The sequence below is a fragment of the Mesoplodon densirostris genome, chromosome 19, assembly GCF_025265405.1.
Source record: "Mesoplodon densirostris isolate mMesDen1 chromosome 19, mMesDen1 primary haplotype, whole genome shotgun sequence".
NCBI lineage: Eukaryota > Metazoa > Chordata > Mammalia > Artiodactyla > Ziphiidae > Mesoplodon > Mesoplodon densirostris.
Genome location: NC_082679.1, coordinates 51,995,752 through 52,012,154, shown reverse-complemented (window position 1 = coordinate 52,012,154; position 16,403 = coordinate 51,995,752). Strand labels below are relative to the sequence as shown.

At 35.7% G+C, this 16,403-nt stretch overlaps 1 protein-coding gene across 1 annotated transcript in view; it reads right to left on the bottom strand.

Moving 5' to 3' along the window:
* The window catches only part of HYDIN (HYDIN axonemal central pair apparatus protein), a 445,256-nt gene that overhangs the window by 421,637 nt on the left and 7,216 nt on the right, over positions 1-16,403 (bottom strand). Inside the window, exon 2 of the mRNA XM_060083501.1 lies at positions 1,283-1,402. The gene's annotated coding sequence lies outside the window, so the exon portion shown is untranslated. The remainder of the gene's footprint in view (positions 1-1,282; positions 1,403-16,403) is intronic.

The following is a 16,403-nucleotide window of genomic DNA, read 5'->3' as shown; positions in this document are numbered from 1 at the left end:
ACTGAACTACATTGAAACCATGGCATTTCACCTCTTATTTTTCTCCCTGTACCTGTCATATCACAGATTATCTGGTTTGCTAAATAATCACTGAAGCACAGGAAGTTTTCAAGTGAAATTTTAGGCAGGGCTGCCTGACCTCTGATCTGCCACAAGAAAATTTCACCTTTAGCACTTTAAATTTTAGGATAATTACCTTTTTTTTTTTTAAAGAAATAGATTCCTGATTATATTCCTGTCTCTCTTTTTTAAAGTTTTTATTATGGAAATTGACAAAAAAATAAAGATGAGATAATAAAATAATTACCTATCACTTAGCTTCAGTAATTATCAATATTTTGTCATTCTCATTTTTATCTACCACATTTCTCTCACCCTTCACCTTTATTTTTGTTTTTGAGCATTTTAAAATAAATTCCCACTATCATATCATTTTACCTCCAAATACATCAGAATTTATCTATAACAAATAAGACTTTTTAAAAACATAACTATACCATTGTAATACTTAACCAAATAACAATAATTTTTTAACATCTTCTAATACCTAAGCCCATGTTCAAATGTCCCTGATTGTTGAAAAAAAAAATTGTTTTGGATTGAAACAGGATCCAAACAAAGTCTACACATTGGATTTGGTTGATGTCTTTCATTTACACCTTTTCTCCCCATGTCCTTTTGAATATTACCAAAATTACCTTCAGTATTTGATTTTTATCCAAAATAAATCCATCCAAACTTATGTTCCTAGTGAAACCTCATTATGTAATATTTTCAAGGACAGGCTGATCATACAATTTATCATCCAAATGAAGAAACTCTTGAATGTAAGGGGGATGCTATTAATAATTATATTGGTGTAAATCAGGACAAAGAGTCATCCTACCAGTAGAGATATTGGGGGGTAAAAAGAAGGATCGGGTTTTGGGTTTTGGGTTTCTGCTTGGCTATTGAGAGCTGGAAAAGACCTTATAATACAAAAAAAAAAGTTGAACAAACTGCTAGTTAATGACTTTTCCTGGATCCATCACAGAGCTGAAGCTGAAGAAATGCCAACTAGCCCCAAATCTGAGAGACAAATGCCTACAGGGAGACATGAAATGCAAGCACTTGTTTACTTGGGGCACTTGAACACTGGTAAGAAGAATTCACCTAGAATTGTTAAGAAATTGGTGAAGGCTGAGTACTGGCTGGTGACAGAGTATGGAGCTCTAAAGGCTGAAGATAAAGGGGACTTCACACCACTCACCGGCCTCTCTCTCTGCAGATTCCGGATACTCACAAAAAATGATGGCAAGAGTCCTGAGAAAGCACTCCTCATGGTACAGGCTTAGGGGAGTGGGAGAGCAGCTGCTGCAGGAAGGGCATGGAGCCCTGCCCAGATCCTTCTTCTCTATCTCCCCTATTAAAAAAAAAAAAATTACCAGTAATGTGGTGTACAAAAAGATCAAGAGAAAGAACCCACAATGCCAAGAGACAAAACAATCAACAGAACCAGACTCATATATGACACAGAAATTGGTGCTATCAGATAGGGAATTTAAAATAACTATGAAAAATACGTCAAAGGCTCCAGTGGAAAAATTAGACAACACTCATTGTCAAATGAGGAATTTCAGCAGAGAGAGAGAAACTATAAGAAAAAAAAAATGGAGAGGCTAGATAAAAAACCCCACAGTAATAGAGATCAAGACTGTTACTGAGAAGCTCATTAGTAGACTTAACAAAGCTAAGGGAAGAATCAGTGAACTTGATAAACATACAAACTGAACAACAAGGAAAAAAATATTTAAAAATAAAAACAGAATATAGCATCCAGGAACTGTAAGACAACAACAAATGATCTAATAGATGTTCAATTAGAATTCCAGAAGGAAAAAAAGACAGAGACTGTGATAAAATAAATAGCTGAAGGGATAATTGCTAAGAATTTACAAAATTAATGGCATATATCAAACCACAGATCTAAACCACCAACCAAGATAAATACCTAAGCAAGATGGAGACATATCAAATTCAACCTCTGAAAACACAGAACAAAGAGAAAATCTTGAAGGCAAAGGGGAAAAAAAGACACATTACTAAAGAGAAATAATGTAACAATTATAACAGCCATCTTGTTAGAAACCATGCACCTAAAAGACAATAGTGTGACATTTTTAAAGGACCGGACAAGAGTGACATCATCAAGACGGTGGAGTAGGAGACCCCCCCTACACACAAAAAATAACAATTAGACACCTATCCATGAATGAAATTAGCTCTGGGAGAGCTCAGGAGTCCACTTAAGAAGCTTCAGCAACACAATGGAGCCAAAAAACTGAAAATAACCACAAAAAAAGGGTAGGAAGAATAGTTTCATTTTGTCTGTATCATCCCATCCCCCAGGCTGGCACTGCTCAGTGCTATAAGAGGAAACTCCTCAGCCTGAAGTTTCCCTCATCAGTGAAAGGAAAGTGGGGTGGGCAACCAGCTTCCCCAGCCTTTCGGAGCACTGCACGAAGAACCCACTTCAGTGTCACCCTGCCCAGAGACCAGCAAGGCTGAGACACCTAGAGATGGCTAGGAACAGAGAAGGGCAGGAGCTACCAGTACCAGTCCTGAAGCACGAGCAAATGTGGCTCCCAGCAGCCGGCTCTGCAGAGGACCACAGAAGTCTTCACTGCTGAGGACCACAACAGCCCTTGTGGACGCTGTAGACTGCCTCTCTAGCTTTTATCACTGAAGGTCTCATTGCAGATCCCAGCAGACTGCTCGCAGAGAACCCTAACAGCTTTTGCTGCTGAGGAAACCAACAGTAAGCATACTCACTGCAGGCCCCCTCAGCAGAGATTTTGCTGCTGAGATTTTCACCTCACAGGTTTTCATGTTCAAAGACACCATCTGCACAAGTTCCTCCCCACCAAAGCCCAGGGTCCACACTGGCTACCAGTCTCTGCAGCCTAGGTCCCCAAAACTGATCCCCATTGCTGTGCATGCACCCATGGCCAGTTACTGCAGCCACAAGAGTACACAGAGACAGCCAAGGCCCCCTCAGCAGCTTGTGGACCCAGAGATGGCCCTGATTCCTGTCACTGGCCTGTACTGCTACATGGGCCTGAAGCAAGCCCCTGCAAGTGTATGCCTGCAAGCTGGCTGCCCCAGCTCCTATCACAAGCCTCCACTGCCTTGCACTCACCTAAGGCTTGCCCCTTTAGTCAAACGAGTACATACCAACAGCCAGGGTCTCCACAGCTGTTCGTGCAGCCACAGCAGTTGGCCCTGGCCCCTGCTGCTGGCTCTGGCCTTTGCCACTGCACAGGTGTCTGCAGCCAGCCCCTGGCACCATGCAGGCACCTGCAGCTGCCCCCACAACCAAGTATGTGTATACCCTGACTCCAACCACCACTACCAAGTGCCCTGGTCCCTAGCCACTGGACCTAGAGGCACCACTGAGGACCAGGAGCCCTTGCAGCCACTGTGGACCCCTGCAGCTCTTTCCAAGGATCATGCAATTGTCAATGTTGTGGACCCCAGCCGCCTGAGCTAACAAGACACCATGTACTCCTGGACCCAGAACCACAACACACCCTCACACTTGGTGCCCCACACCACTAGACTTAGAATCACAAAATGCTCCAGTATGCCACCACCCAAAGGTGAAGGTCTTTCCTTACCAAAGTCAGTCCATAAAGTTTGGAAGAGGTGACTGATCCTTCAAATGTGCAGATGCCTACACAAGGCTACAGGGATTATGGAGAATCAGGGAAACATGACACCACCAAAGCAACACAGTAAACTTCCAGTAATTGACCCCAAAGAAATAGAGATCCACAGATTACCCAAAAAAGAATTCAAAATAATTGTTCTAAAGATGGTCAGACTGCTACAAGAGACTATGGACACACATCTTAATGAAATTGGGAAAATAATATAAGAGCAAAACGAGAATTTCAACAAAGAGATAGAATATATAAATAAAAACCAAACAGGGCTTCCCTGGTGGCTCAGTGGTTGAGAGTCCACCTGCCGATGCAGGGGACATGGGTTCGTGCCCCGGTCTGGGAAGATCCCACATGCCATGGAGCGGCTAGGCCCGTGAGCCATGGCCGCTGAGCCTGCACGTCCGGAGCCTGTGCTCCGCAGTGGGAGAGGCCACAACAGTGAGAGGCCCGCGAACCGCAAAAAAAAAAAAAAAAAAAAAACCAAACAGAAACTTTGGAGGTGAAGAATTCAACAACTGCACTGAAGAATTCAATAAAGAGCTTCAACAGCAGACTCGATCAAGTGGAAGAAAAAAATAATCAGTGAGCTTGAAGACAGATTATTTTAAATGATCCAGTCAGAAGAGTAGAAAGAAAAAATAATGAAAGGAAATGAAGAAACCCTAAGAGAGTTAAGGGGCACCAAAATCACCATCATCATCATCATCTATGCATTATGGAAGTCCCAGAATGAGAAGAGAGGGAGATAGGGGCAAAAAGCTTATTTAAAGAAATAATGAATAAAAATTTCCCATATCTGGGGAGAGATTTAGACATCAAGATCATGAAGCTCAGAGGTCCCCAAACAAATTCAACCCAAAGAGATCTTCTCCAAGACACATTATAATAAAACTGCAAAAAATAAAAATAAAAAAAGAGCAAATCTTGTAAGTAGCAAGAGAAGGAAGCTTGGCACTTATAAGAGAACTCCCACAAGACTATCACTGAATATCTCAGCAGAAACCTTGCAGTCCAAGACAGAATGTGATGTGATTATATATTCAAACTTCCAAAAGAAAAAAAAAAAAAACCTGCCAACCAAGAAAACTTTACCAGACTAAGTTGTCCCTCAGAAAAGAATGAGAGATATTTACACACTCAACAAAGAGCACCTAAATATATAAAGCAAATATTAACAGACATAAAGGGAGAAATAGATAGCAATACAAGAATAATAGGGGACTCTAATACTCCACTTTCACTAATGAATAGATCATTCAGACAGAAAATCAAAAGTAAACACTGACCTTTAATAACACGTTATACTAGAAGGACTTATCAAATATATCCAGAACATTCCATGCAAAAACAACAGAATACACATTCTTCTCAAGTGCACATGGAACATTCTCCAGGATAGATTACATGTTAGCCACAAAACAAGTATTAATAAATTTAAGAAGACAGAAATCATATCAAGCAACTTCTCCAACCACAATGGTATGCAACTAGAAATCAATTATAAGAAGAAAACTAGAAAATTCACAAATATGGAGAGATTAAACAACATGCTACTGAACAACCAGTGAGTTAAAAAAAGAAATTAAACAAGGAATCAAAATATACCTTAAGGCAAATAAAAATGGAAATGCAACATACCAAAACATGGGATGCCACAAAAGCAGTTCTAAGAGGGAAGTTCATAGCAATAAATGCCTATCTCAAGAAATAAGAAAATCTCAAATAAATAATCTAACTTTATACCTCAAGCAACTAGAAAAAGAGGAAGAAATGAAGCCCAAAGTTAGTAGAAGGAAGGGAATAACAAAGACCAGAGTGGAAATAAATGAAATAGAGACTAAAAACACAATAGAAAAGATCAATGAAATCAAGAGCTGGTTTTTGAAAAGATAAAATTGATAAACCTTTAGCTAGACTCATCAAGATAAAAAACAAGAGGACTCAAATAAATAAAATCAGAAATAAAAGAGGAGACGTTACAACTGATATCACAGAAATACAAAGGATTATAAGAGACTACTATGAACAATTGTACACCAACAAATTAAACAATGTAGAAGAAATAGGTAAACTCCTAAAAATACTACCAAGACTGAATCACAAAAATAGAAAATCTGGACAGATTACTAGTAAGGAAATTGAATGAGTAATCAAAAACATTCTAGTAAACAAAAGTCCAGGACCAAACGGCTTCACTAGTGATTTTTACCAAACATTTAAAGAAGAAATAATACCAGTCCTCAAACTCTTCCAAAAAAATAGAACAGAAACACTTCCAAACTCATTTTATGAGGGCAACATTACCCTGATACCAAACCAGACAAGAATACCACAAGAAAATTATAGGCCAATATCCCTGATAATCATAGATGCAAAAACCTCAATAAACCAAATTCAATAATACATTAAAAGTGATCATACACCATGATCAAGTAGGATTTATTCCAGGGATGCAAAGATGGTTCAACATCTGCAAATCGATCAATGTGATACACCACACTCACAAAATGGATAAAAAATCATATGATCATCTCATAGATGATCACAAAACCATGAGAAGATATCACCTCCCACCTATCATAATGGCTGTTATCAAAAAGACAACAAAATACAAGTGTTGGAAAGGATGTGGAGATAAGGGAACCCTTGTGCACTGTTGGTGAGATTGTAAATTGATGCAGCCACTATGGAGTTTCCTCAAAAAATTAAAAATAGAACTGCCATATGATCCAGCAATTTCCCTTCAGGGTATATACCTGAAGAAAACAGAAACACTATTTCAAAAAGATATATGTATTCACTCCAATGTTCATTGCAGCATTATTTAGAATAGCCAAGATATGGAAGCAAGCTAAGTGTCCATCAACAGATGAATGGAAAAAGAATATGTGGTATATATATACAATGGAATATTACTAAGCCATAAAAAAACCTTGCCATTTGAGACAACATGCATGGAGCTAGAGGGTATTAAATAAGCTAAGTGAAGTAAGTCAGAGAAAAACAAATACCTAATGATCTCAGCTCTATGTGGAATCTAAAATAACAAAACAAACAAAACAAAATGAAAACAGACTCATAGATACAGAGAACAAACAGGTGGCTGCCAGAAATAGAAGTGAGGGTGAAATAGGTATAGGGGATTAAAAAGTATAAACCTCCAGTTATATAATAAATAAGTCATGAGGATGTAATATACAGCATAAGGAATATGGTCAATAATATTGTGATAACTTTGCATATGGACAGATAGTTACAGGACTAGACTTACTGTGGTGATCATTTCATAGTGTATGCAAATGTAAAGTCATTAGTAATACACCTGAAACTAACATATTATACATTAAATATATTTCAATTTTAAAAAAAGAAAGAAAAAGAAAATGCAGTATGCATTATGCAATATTATTCACCCATAAAAAAGGAAGGAAATCCTGCCATTTGTGACAACATGGATGGACCCTGAGAGCATTGTGCTAATTGAAATAAGTCAGACAGAGAAAGACAGATACCGTATGATCTTACTTACACGTACAATATAAAAAATTAAAATTTAAAAAGTGAGATCATGGATACAGAGAATAGGTTGGTGGTTGGCAGAGGTGGAGGTTAATACATATACAGTTGACCCTTGAACAAGTCAGGGATTAGGGGCACCAATGCTCGATGCAGTCATATATTCAAGTATAACTTTATATTCAGCCTTCATTATACACAGTTCCACATCCATGGATTCAACCAACTATGGACAGTATAGTGTATGCATATTATACACATTTAGTGAAAGAAATCCACATGAAAGTGAACCTGCACAGTTCAAACCCATGTTGGTCAAGAGTCAACTGTCTGTAGTTAAAAATACTCTACTGAATACTTGAAAGTTGCTGGGAGAGTAGATCTTCAAAGTTCTCAGCATAAGAAATAGAAAATTTGGGCTTCCCTGGTGGCGCAGTGGTTGAGAGTCCGCCTGCCGATGCAGGGGATACGGGTTCGTGCCCCGGTCTGGGAGGATCCCGTATGCCGCGGAGCGGCTGGGCCCGAGAGCCATGGCCGCTGGGCCTGCGCATCCGGAGCCTGTGCTCCGCAACGGGAGAGGCCACAACAGTGAGAGGCCCACATACCGCAAAAAAAAAAAAAAAAAAAAGAAATAGAAAATTTGTAACTTATGTATGTTGATGAATGTTAACCAGTCTTATTGTGGTGATCATTTTGCAATATATACATATACTGAACCATTATGTTGTATACCTGAAACTAATACAATGTTATATGTCAATTTTTAAAAAATAAAGCAGAAATTGATGAGTTAGAAACAGAAAAAAACAAAAAGTAAACCAAAAAAACTGGTTCTTTGAAAATTAATCAACAAAATAGAAATAGTTAACGTGATTTTTAAAAGAAAGTACAAACACACAAAAGAAACTAACTCAAAACAGGAAATTTTTTTAAATCATGAGACTACCCTGTACAATTTTATGGAAAAAAAGAATTTAATAAAATTTAGATGAAATAAGTAACACTCTAAGTAAATATACCAAAACTGACACGAATAGAAACAAAAGCCCTAAACAAATGAATTTTGTAAAAAGAAATAAAGGAAATCATAAATGAGTTCCCCTGCCAAAGACACACCAGACTCAGCTTGTTTCACAAAGCAGTCTACCAAAGCTTAAAGATCAGATGATGCAAATGCTATTTACACTCCTTCAGCGCACAGGGGAAAAAAAGAAAACATCCAAATTATTTTTATAAAGCAAATATAAAATTGATTCCAAAACCAGATAAATACTGCTCAATAAAACTATAGACCAATTTCACTTATAAATATTAATGCAAATATTGTAACTACTATTAGCAAACAGAATCCAATAATCTATCAAGATCAAGCAGTGCTTATTTCAGAAATGTAAGAGGAGTTCAATATTAAGAAATCCATTAATACAACTAATCATATTAAGAGAGCTAAAGAGAAAAATATGCTTATCTTCACAGATTTAAAAAAATGGAAAAATGAACACTCATTTATGTTTTTAAAAGCCTCAAAAATAGGAACACCTCATTAATATAAATAAAAATAATGAAATAAATTTTTAAAAACTCAGCAGCTGATATAATGGGGAAACACCAGAGCTCCAGTTCTCAAAGTGTGGTATGTGGACCCAACCAAGACATTATTTCCCCTTTTCACTATGTTACTAGTGAATGTTATGCAAAAGCAGTGGGCAAAATTGCTGGTGTCTTAGCACAAATCATGGTAGTGGCAACAAACTATACTAGTAGTCATTCTTCATCACACATATCGTAGTGGGGGGAGGGGAAGCCATTTTTACCTATGAATACCTTTGATGAAGTAGTAAACATGAGGAATTTTATTGTCTCAACCCTTGAGTATGTCTTTAATATTCTAGGTGAAGTAATGGGTACTACACATGAAGCACTTCTGCTGCATATCCAAGTAGGATGGCTGTCTCCAGGAAGCATTTGTGTGACTGAGTTGTAAACCGAAGTGGTGCATTTTTCATGGAACACCATTTTCACTTTAAAGCACAACCAGCAGACAAACTATAGTTATTCAGACTTGAGTATTTTTGACAGATATTTTCTCAAAAATTGATAAAGTGAGCTGTCACTTCAAGGAAAACAACTGACAATATTTGCTGCCATGATAAAATTCAAGCACTCAAGTGAAAATCAGAATTTTAGAAAAGTTTTGTCCACCACCATGAGCGTGACAGCTTCTCAGTACTTAGATTTCTCTGATGAGATTAATGGGGATGTTTAAAAATGTGATTTATTTTTGATACCATATAATCAAACGTGTCAACATTTGCAAGATGTACAAAATTCAATGAACTGATATTTTCCAAATGACAAATTCATGGTGTTACAAAACCACACGTGGGTAAGTGACCCTCTCAAAGTCCAAGACAGACCAGTGGACGTTAGTGTAACAGAGTATAAAATATTATTAATATAGTTTAAGATTCTTCATTGCAACCAACTTTTAAGAAACTATTACCTGTCACATTCTAGAGTAGCATCAAAGAATATCCATAATCACATAAAGAGGTTGTTAAATACTCCTGCATTTCTCAACCACATAGCCATGTGAGGCCAGATTTTAAGTACTTCAATCAAAACAGTGTGTCACAACAGACTGGATGTAAGAACAGATATGAGATTCTAGCCATCTTCTATTATAAAGACAAAAAAGAGAAGATTTGCAAAAATGTAAACAATGCCATGCTTCTCACTAAATTTTGTTTTGAAAGTTATTTTTCATAAAAAATATTTACATTGACATATAACGGTTTTATCATTATTTTCAAATTAACAAACAAAATTTTTCTCAGTTTTAATTTCTGATATGGAAAATATCAACAGATAAACTCCCATAAACTAAAGTTCTTTGGATTCCTCAATAATTTTTAAGAGTGTAAAGGGGTCTTGACACCAAAAATCTTGAGAACCACAGCACTGCAGACATTTCCACTAAGGTCAGGATGACATCAGGTCTGGGCAGAAAATATAAAAGATGAAACTGGCACATGCTGTGCCAGAAAGTATCAAAGACTGAATTATGTAAAAAATGACATAGTATCAACTTGAAGGAGTCTCTCTCCCACACACCCATGCCAAATAGGATAATTCAAGCATCAAGTGAGAACCATAATTGTAATTGATTAAGATACATCAAATACATAACCACCCATGAGGTCCTAAAGATAGTTTAAAAAAACAACTATAAAAAAATTTTTGTCACTCCATGAGGTTGCTAAGACACCAACTTACTTATCTGAAAACTGATAAAGTGTTTTTTTAAATTAAGCATTTATAAGACCAGAAACCATAAAACTCCTAGAAGAAAATATAGGCAGAACACTCTTTGATATAAACTGTAGCAATATATATTTTTGGATCTGTCTCCTACTGCAAAGGAAACAAAAGCAAACAAATGGGACCTAATTAAACTTAAAAGCTTTTACACAGCAAAGGAAACCATCAACAAAATAAAAAACCTACTGAATGGGAGAAGATATTTGCAAATGATATGACCAATAAGGGATTAATATCTGAAATATGTAACTCGATACCAAAAAAAAACAACCAACCTAATTTTAAAATGGGCATAAGATCTGAACAGGCATTTTCCCAAAGACATACAGAGGGCCAACAGGCACATGGAAAGACGCTCAACATGGCTAATCATCAGAGAAACTCAAATCAAAACCACGAGATCTCAGGTACCTCACATCTGTCAGAATGGCTATCATCAAAACGACAACATGTTACAAATGTTGGCAAGGACGTGGAGAAAAGGGAACCATTGTACATTGTTGGTGGGAATGTAAATTGGTGTAGACACTATGAAAAACAGTATGGAGCGTTCTCAAAAACTAAATATAGAACTATCATGTGATCCATCAATTCCACTCCTAGGTATTTATCTGAAGAAAACAAAAACACTAATTCAAAAATATGCATGCACCCCAAAGTCCATAGCAGCATTATTTACAATAGCCAAGATATGGAAGCAACCTAAGTGCCCATCAATATGAGTGGATAAAGAAGATGTGGTATACATATACAATGGAATACTACTCAGCCATAAAAAAGAATGAAATTTTGCCATTTGCAGCAACATGGATGAACCTAGAGAATATTATGCTTAGTGAAGTAAGTCAGGCAGAGAGAGACAAATACCGAATGTTATCATTTATATGTGGACTCTAAAATTAAACTAGTGAATATAATAAAAAAGAAACTGAGTGACAGATATAGAGAACAAACTAGTGGTTACCAGTGGGGAAAGGAAAGAGGGGAGGGGCAAATAGGGGTAGGGGATTAAGAGATACAGACTACTATGTATAAAATAAATAAGCTACAAGGATATATTGTACAGCACAGGGAATATAGCCAATATTTTATAATAACTATAAATTGAGTATAAACTATAAAAATTTTGAATCGCTATGTTGTATACCTGAAACTAAAACAATATTGTAAATCAACTATACCTCAATAAAAAAATTAAAATTTTAAAATATTAAGCATTTCTCCAACTTTTTCTGAATAGCTTTAGGAAGAAACAAATAGTTGATGACCTCAAGAACATATTATAAAGTCCAATTAGTACAGAAAAAATGTGGTCAGAAAACCACTAATTTGCAACCCCTAATAGAGCTAAAAATCAATATTCAATAGAAGCTAATGCTATTAAGTGAAAGGTTGATAGAAAACTTAGTAGTGTAAAAATAAAATTGATATCTGAATCTCTGACTAACCCTAATGTCACTGAGAGGGGGCAACCAGCCATTTTGTGCTTTTTGGCATGACAGAAAAGGAAGTACACAACACCACTTATGAAGTATCCTTGCCAAAAGCAATCAATCTCTAGATCTAACTACCATTTTATAGACAATGTGTGGCATACATACAAATTAAAAGATAAAATAATCAGCCAAATCCAGAATGTGGAAAACTACAGGACAGTTAAATTAGCATGGAAAAGAAAATGCTGGGAGAGGGACTTAATAGATGGAGAGACTTTGGAGACATATTAAGTAAATGCAATTTGTGAGCCTTATTTGGATGCTTATTTGAATCAACTGTAAAAAGCCATTTTTGAGACAATCTGGAAAAATTAAACACAGACTAAGTACTGGATGATATTTTGTTAGGTGTGATATCTGTTAGAGATATTTCAGAATTTGCTTCAAAATACTCCAAAAAAAAAGTGGAGGATAAAATTAGTTCAGAAAAATGTGGATAGTTATGGTAACTGGGTGAGGGTATGGGGGGCTGTTACCTAATTTTAATGTTGTATATGTTTGAAAGTTTTCTATAATAAAAACACAAAATCAAATAGTATTCTGTAGACACCTATATTGACAATATGAGATACAAAATAAGTATATGTCATAGTGCCTTGCCCTTGAGTTTATAGTTCTGGCAAGAAAATGAGAGAATGAAGAAAAAAAAGAAAGAACAATGTAAGTAATGCTCAAATGGAATATAATCTTTAAAAATTCTCAACTATGTTTTACACCTGAAACTTATATATATATATATATATATAATATATATATATAGTACTGCAAATAAAATGTTCCAGAGAGCAGAAAAATCAATCAAAAAATTTCAAATTGAATGACCCAAGCAGTAAGTGAAATAAAAACAGCTCCAGGATGAGATTAACATTACTTGAGTTACAGAATAGTTGCAGGAATGATGTTTACTCTAACAAAATAAAAAAAGAAATTCATTAGGATATCTGTGCTGCTTCTGAATTTTCTCAGCTAGTCTAGTATAAAAACTAAATTTTCAGTCCTGGAGTTCACTGGAAACAGAATAGAACTCCCAAAAGTCCAGACAGTAAAAGCACATCTGTCATGCCCAGTAAATTAATTTGGTGTTGATGCACACAATCTTAAATCCTAAATCCTTAAAGAGAAAAAAGATGTAGATATACATGTAAACAAAATAGGTTTATCCACAAAGATATGTAGACTTTTCAAAATAAAAGTATCTTTTTAGCATAGTGTACATAGAGAAAAAGAACAAATGTGTTCTCTACAAATGTGTTCCTTAACTGTATCATAACAAATTTAAGCCACAAATCAACAATGTGGTTGCAATATTAAATACTATTAAATCCCTGGTAATAGGCTCAACTGATGCTCCTGCACTTGGTATAAATGAACACAGAATGATTACACCTAGTTAATCTATTAAGACACTGTAAAAACACAACGGTCAAGATCTTGAGAAAATTAGAAAAACACTATTATGGGTACAATTTGTAAATGAGTACGCAACCTATATATGAACATAAGCAGATTACCCTTTTAAATATAATTTTCAATTGAGTGAAATTAAATGCAAACCTATGCTCAGTGACAGATAATTTCTAAATATTTTCACTAGTAAAGAACAGTTGGCATCTTCCATATCTGTGGCTATAAAGTAGCTTCACCTCTTCCCAAAACATTCCAGTATAAACTTGTACTCATCCAAAGATAAATTACCTTCATTTTCTGTATTGACCAAAACTAAGAAAAAACAAATAACAGAATGGGGGGGGGGGGGCAGGGGAATCCCTTCTTATTCAAACATTTTATATAAACTATTTTATATAAACTAAAGAATGCACTGATTGGAAGCACAAAATAATAAATAACTTATTACAAATTTATTAAGGATTATTGTTCTAATTACATGCCCTAAAACATACCAACATATTATAAGTGACTATATGTAGTATCCAGTTTTTAGTTTTTTGCTACTTGGCCATTAGGCCAACCGGAAAAACATTTACCATCCAAATAGAAATTTATTAGGAAATATAGAAATTTTTGTTTTATAGTTAGTTCTACTAAGATCATCCAGAAATAAGTTTTAATCTAACTTAAAAAAAAAAAAAGGTGGGGAGGCCTATTATCAAATAATTGAGTCTCTCTTTTCAATAGTAACTATGTTGTAAACAAATTTTCAGCCAGGCCTTGCCTATCTGTACCATCTAAGTATAATAATTTTTCATCGTTTTAATAAAGGATAATATCTATATTAAGTCTAAGTTTTGTTCAAATTGTATTAAACAGATTACAAAGGAAATTTAAGACGTAATTGTACCAGTGTAATTAGTAAATGTTTTTATTTTTTTAGAACATAAAAATTAACAGAAAACCTCTCATGCTTTGGTTAAAATCTTTGTAAGGAGGTACTGGTTTTATAAGAAGTAATAATCATTTACTGCTTGAGACAATTTAAAAAACTGAAACAAAACTAAAAATCTCCTTTTTCGTACTTTCACCTTCAAAAGCAAAAATACACTAAATGAAATATGTTGCCCTTTTTAAAAAAATCAATGAAAAGTATTAAGTATTTAAACATGGAAAATAAGATTCTGATTGGGTTTATAATCAATATTTTCATTTCTAAAAATGTGAGGTATTAACTGATTTCATATACCCATACCACATACCACAGTACCACAACTAATGTTAAAACTATTCAATTAATGATCTCCTCTGGAAATAAAAGATAAGGTTTAAATATTTAAAAGACCCAGTATTCTCATCAAAGATAAGTAAAATAACAAAAGTATAATAAACATGTTTTTTCCAACTATCCTAATATCTTGCTTCTTTCATTACACTCCAAGATCTTTGGAGTAGAAAAAAACTTTTAATGCAAATCTTTTTAAACAAAGTAACTAAAGATAGAGAAAGTCCACAAATTTGGATTTTAAATTTATTCAGAAAAGATACTTTTAACACATTTAAATATTTATGTGACATTAGGATAATATATAAAAGCCCTCACTAAAATACAAAACTGACTTCTCTTAGGGAGAACAAAAATCAGTACTGAAGAAAGTAAATGTGTAAGACCTCTTTCTCTAAGCTTGTTAGGAAACACATTTATGACGTTTGAATTTTCTGGCTGTTAAAAATTCCTTTCAAAAAGCATCACAATTGGGACTTCCCTGGTGGTGCAGTGGTTAAGAATCCGTATGCCAATGCAGGGGACACGGGTTTGATCCCTGGTCCGGAAAGATCACACATACCGCAAAGCAACTAAGGCTGCGCGCCACAACTTCTGAGCTAGCGCTCTAGAGCCCGTGAGCCTCAACTACTGAGCCTGCGTGCCACAACTACTGAAGCCCACGCACCTAGAGCCTGTGCTCCGCAACAAGAAGCCCGCACAATGCAACAAAGAGTAGCGCCCCCTCGCCACAACTAGAGAAAGCTCGCATGAAGGAATGAAGACCCAACGCAGCCATAAATAAATAAATAAACAAACAGCATCACAATTAAGTTTAAAATTTCAAAATCTACTAAAAAGAATTTTTTTAAGAATAGTAACTAGGGCTTCCCTGGTGGCGCAGTGGTTGAGAGTCCGCCTGCCGATGCAGGGGACACGGGTTCATGCCCCGGTTCGGGAAGATCCCACATGCCGCGGAGCGGCTGGGCCCGTGAGCCATGGCCGCTGAGCCTGCGCTCCGCAACGGGAGAGGCCACAACAGTGAGAGGCCCGCGTACAGCAAAAAAAAAAAAGAATAGTAACTAACTTGATAAACTATACAAATCATCTCTCATCTTATGGTCCTCTATTTTTTTATTCATTTTTCAGACAGCATTTTTCCTTCCCTTTTTCTTAAAGAGAAATTCTTATAAATTATTGGTACCCATCAGCTACATCCGGTTCAATATGAACCTTCCTCAAGTTGTGTCTCACCTCTAGAGCAAATCTGAATCCAATAAACCAGATGAACAGCAACTGATCCCAAACACTGGATTAAAAACCAAAATACACTCTAACATACACCAGGTATGTTACATATTCCAAAACAGGTTAATGTTAAAAACAACTAAGCATTCAATACTTATTTGAGGGGCTTAAAAGAAAGTGTTAGTACCAGAACCTGGACCTAGGCTTTCAACTTCATTCTAATCAAATAGTTAAAACAAGTAAAAACAAACTGAGTCATTGTACTGGACCAAATCAACCAAGGCATAAAGACTATTAAGCGCAAAATGGTTTCCCAAGAGTGGTTTTTGATTCTCTCTTGGTAAGCAATTTTTCTATCAGACTTCTACCATTATACAACTATAAAAGCTTCCATAAAGTCACAAGAAGAAAATCACATTTCTTTCAGAAATCTACCTCTAGTACTCCACACCCTCCCTGACAAGA